Source organism: Opisthocomus hoazin, chromosome 5, assembly GCF_030867145.1.
Source record: "Opisthocomus hoazin isolate bOpiHoa1 chromosome 5, bOpiHoa1.hap1, whole genome shotgun sequence".
Classification (NCBI taxonomy): Eukaryota; Metazoa; Chordata; class Aves; order Opisthocomiformes; family Opisthocomidae; genus Opisthocomus; species Opisthocomus hoazin.
This window is the reverse complement of record NC_134418.1, coordinates 83513141-83517800: the sequence shown is the minus strand read 5'-3', so window position 1 is coordinate 83517800 and position 4660 is coordinate 83513141. Positions and strand designations below refer to the sequence as shown.

The following is a 4660-nucleotide window of genomic DNA, read 5'->3' as shown; positions in this document are numbered from 1 at the left end:
TCGGCTCGGCGCTGAGGCACTGGCGGCGCGGGGCGGGGCGGGGCGCGGAGGCGCCTTCGTAGGGCGGGGCCCTGCGCGCGCGCGAGCAGCGCGGGGGCCACGCCCCCTCCTCCAGCGCTTCGCCACGCCCCTTTTCGAACCTCTCCGCCGCCGGCTTACATAAAGCGCGGCGTCAGCTGACCCGCCGCTCCGGCCGGCGATTGGCGGGGGTGCGGTGCCACGGAGGGGCGGGGCTGGAGGAGGGCGGGGTAAGGCGGAAGGAGGGTTACAAAAGAGCGCTCCATGCGCGCGCCGCGATGGGGCGGGTGCTGGGCAGTGAGTGACAGGGGGGCGGGGCTGCGCGTGTTCCCTCAGTGCCCCTCACGGCCCGCCCTCCCCGCCCGGCTCCGCGGCCCCGGGGCTGTGAGGGAGCACCTTGGCGGGGCCGGGGGGTGGGAGGAGGAGGAGGAGGAGGAGGAGGAGGAGGGTTGTTTGCCGGGGAAGAGGGACAGGCCTGCGGGGTTGGCCGCTGTGGTGAGGGCGGCCGCGAGGGTCCGGGCTGGGAGGCGGGGGAGGCAGCCCAAGGCGGCGGGACGGGGAGAGGGGCCTCGGGTGGGACGGGGGTCGGTGGGTGCCGCGGCCCCGGAGGCGCTGATGCTCACGGTCGTCGCCGGCAGCTCGGGCCGGCCCCTGTTCCTTCTGTGTTTTAACGGAGGGCACGGCGGAGTTAGAAGGTGAAGAAAAAGCTCCGTGTCCTGGGGGTTTATGCGTTCGCCCCTCTTCTCCCGGGCGTGTGGCCACGGCCGTGGGGTGGGGCCCGGTGCGCTGGGTGTCCGGACCTGCTGTGCCTGTGCTCTGCCCTGGCAGCCGGTCGGTGCAGTAAACTTCGTTTTCCACCAGTGTGAGGTAGTAAGTCGAGGGCTTTTTGGGGGAGGAGCTAATCTGTTTGACCTAAACCATGCGTTTTTGTGGGGAGATGCTTAGGGCTTCAAGACGTGTGTCAGCCTCTAACGAAAGCTGAGCGTCTGTTGCATGCGATGTGTATTTACAGTTGCTACGATGCCTCTTTTTTTTCCTCCCAGTTAGAAGGCTGGCATAAATCCAGAAGTCTCAGATAAATACAACAGTTCCCCTAAAACCCTCCAGGCAAGACATACACATCAGGAAAATTAATTTATGGCCTGACGAAAGGAACAAAGCTATATTTGTCTTCAGCTGTATTTCACGTATGGCAGCCTGGAGTGTGATACTGAAGGTTGTTAAGAGGGCTACAGGCAAAGATGCCATGACTGGAAATAACCAGACACATCTGGGTTTATATCCAGGTGTTTTGTCTGAACTCATACTCTCTAAAAGGCATTCTTTGCCGTTACAGTGTCTTTCAAGTTCCTGGAGTCAAAGAAAAAAAAGATGCTGTGGTAACTGAAATATGGAGGGGAACATGGGTGTATTTCAAACATGAAGAGGTAGGAAAGATAGTCTCTTAGAGTAATTCATTAAAAGATGGCGTGAGTTAGGAAGTGACAGTCTGAGGAAAGATTGAAGTAATAGAGATGCCTGTAGTGGTGGCAGGATGAGGTAGAGTGCTTTGAATGGCTTATGGCTTCTGTTTTAGACATGTCAAGCGTGAGCTGACCCTTCACAAAGTATCGGGGAGATGAGCAGAGAGTTTGAACAGAAGTAAAACTCTGAAAGGTGAGCCATCGTTAAAGAGAACAGTAGTTTATTTTGCATTTGAGATTAGATTACCCATGGAAATGCAGAAGAAAAATAAAACAGGAGAAGGTTCAGGGGGTTGTGGAACTTCCTTAAAAAGCTGGAGTTAGGACAGTGAGGTTGTCCTCCGCAGGAACAATTAAAAACAAGTAGAAAGAAAACCTGTCTCTTTCCACCATTGCCATTTCTAATGACTCTTGTCAAAGTTTGTATGTTAGCATTCATACTGATAAGCAGTATTGTCAGCTACGATTAGCTTTTTTTCATAATTCCTGGGGTCTTGGAGCAGAAGAGTTGAGGTTTTTGCCGTCATCCTTCACTTCAAAATGGTTAAAAACAGTGAAGAAGGGAGTTGGGCTAGGATGGATGCGTAGATGGGTTAGGGAGCCTGCATTTTACACTGCTTCCACCAGTTTTAGAAATCTGTTTAGTTAGTACTTTTCTTCAGAGCTTGCTCCTTCTGCTAGCAGTGCTGCTGTGACTGACCCCTTACGGGCTGCTAATGTTTGTGATGCTTGCTGTTCTGTACATACACAGCTGCCCTTATTTTCTTAGGTTTCTCTTGGGAACTCAGGACTTCCATGCTATCTAGGTTCGGATAGACAAAAGATGGTTTTTTGCTGGTTTGTTCTGTGCGGTTGTAGAAAGTTGAAGCGGTTCCTTAGCGGGTTTGTTCGTAAATACGTGCCAGCAGTATGCTGCAAGAATATAGTGAATCCTCTGGATATCAAGTGATTTTGGAGCCTGGCATACTATGGCTGGGTTCAAGAAGAGTTTAGAGAAGTTCATAGAAAAGAATCCTTTACATAAAAATAACCACGTTTCTATCAGGAAATCCCTGACACGCAGATCTCCAGGATCTGGGAACTGTTCGGAGAGAAATCTGACTGTATATTCACCTCATCCTTGTTCTCTAGTAGACGTTCATTTTTGATCCCTGTTGGAAGTGGGTTACTGGGCCCAGCTGGGCCGCCTTGTTATGACCCAGTGTGTTTGTTCTTGTATCTCCGAGCTACAGCTGATTCTTCAAGTTTGGCTTTTGGTGCATTATTTCACCTTTGGCATATGTAACTAAGCAAGGAATAACTCCAGTTTTCTAATCTTTCACTGTGTTACCATCAGGGTGTGATAGTTACGTAAGAGAGGGGAAAAAAAAGACATGCAGCTCCTCACTAGATTAGATAACACACACAGCTCCACCACCACTCCCTTAAAAATAGCACGCACAGAAACCTGGGGGTTTTTCCTCTTGTGGGGGGTCAGATAAATGATACTTTTAAAAAAAACCAAAACCAAGCCAGGGCGTTGCACAGTTCACGTGGGCCATTCAAAGAAAGACTCCAGGAACTGTCCTTCCCCTTCCTACCCTAGAGCAGTATTTTACAGCTGCTTATGTAAGTCTTGGTTGTCCTCGTTCAGAAAGGTGCCGACAAAGTACTGTCCCTTCAGTACAGTGAGGGACAAGTACATTCCTTGCTTATGCTTTTTAAGCTGTTGATGGGATGTTTCTATAAGCAATTCCTTGTACAAGTAGTGTGTGCAACCCAATTAAACATGAGATGACAATAAAATAGTGTTTTTAATTGTATTTGACCCCTCTTTAGGTAAATTATATGCAACTGTTCTGATATAAGATCTCCAGAAATCGACAGCAGTATAAACAAAATGAAGCAAAATCGACCCAGGCTAAGGGGACAGGCAGTGCCAGGCAGCAGGCCTAAAAATTAATACCTGTGTACTGGAAATCTGGAGCCGAGCCCCATTTTTACAGTCTCTCTCTTGGCATGTGTCCCAAGAAAAAGTAGTTAACCTAAAGAAAGTAGTTACATTCGAAGAGAAATGTGGTAATGGCTTTCTGGCTGTTTTCCCTCTTTTTCTTGAAAGGTAGCTAGCTGGCTATCCAGCTGTTGTAACTTTTTGCCAAGATATGTGTAGCGAAGGCAAAATAATTGGAGAAAGCTTTGGCAAGTAAGAGTCATGCTCTTTAAAAAAAAAAAATGTTCCTGAGAACTAATTGTTCTAATGGGAAACTACTAACACCTTTTCTTCTAGGAAAAATAAAAAAAAAAGTAAAAATGGAAGTCTCAAACCATATTAAAAAAAGTAATTCTTGAACGGTGTCGCTTTTGAAGGCACTTCAGGCCTGGCTAAGAAATAATGAGTCCTCAGAACCAACTTGGTTTTGTTTTGTTTCCGTTTGTTCTTTGTTGCTTAGTAGGCTTTTGGGGCTTTAGTGAGATAGTTCCGGCAGGCAGACTTTTCAATGGAGAAATGCTCAGCATCGCTGCAGTAAAACAAATGCTAACCTTTGTTTGTGCAACGGAGTGTTGGGCAGAAGTTGGCTTTGAGTAAATTTTTTGAGGTGTGAGAGTCCACAAAGCTGCGTTTGTGGCTCGGTCTTGAGCTGAGCAGGGCTAGGCTGCTGCCAGTATCTCTGGCATTTCTACAGAGTGTGGGTTTTCCACGGGATCTGAATTCCCTGTGAGAAAATTGGACATGTGGGTTCTCAGTACTTCTGAAATAAGGCCCTTAGTAAATTATTCAGTTACACTGGGTGTAATTAGGTGTGCACTAGTGAGTATAAAAAAACAACTACACATAGGATAAACAGTTAACTACATCTTAAAAAGATAAGGATCTCATTAAAAATAAAGAGGGAGGTAAAGCATAATAGGATCTAAAATGCTTAACCAGGTAGATTAAAGACAGAGAGAGTTTATTGGCTAGATCCAATGAAGGACTTAAGCACCTAAAGCAGGATTTAGGAAGAATTCAGATGCCTAAGTCCAAAAATGCGATCCAAGAAACCTCACACAGCTGCTGCCTAACCCGGGAGATGCCTGAAATCAGAAGGCTCTTCCTTGATTTTCATTTATATCTGTAGAGCGTCTAGGATTTTATTTCTGTGCACACCCAGTGTGCAGCAGCTGGAGCAGTTTAGCACCTGTTTCTCATTCAGCCAGTT

At 47.7% G+C, this 4660-nt stretch overlaps 1 protein-coding gene across 3 annotated transcripts in view; it reads left to right on the top strand.

Annotated features, from left to right (window-relative positions):
- Window positions 1–453: 453 nt before the first annotated feature.
- The window catches only part of TRMT9B (tRNA methyltransferase 9B (putative)), a 118293-nt gene continuing 114086 nt past the window's right edge, over window positions 454–4660 (top strand). For 2 of the 3 annotated variants that reach the window (XM_075421937.1, XM_075421935.1), the window contains exons 1-2: window positions 646–713; window positions 1595–1674. The gene's annotated coding sequence lies outside the window, so the exon portion shown is untranslated. Of the gene's footprint in view, window positions 514–645; window positions 714–1594; window positions 1675–4660 lie in introns of those variants that run through there. The other variant, XM_075421936.1, reaches the window with a different exon arrangement.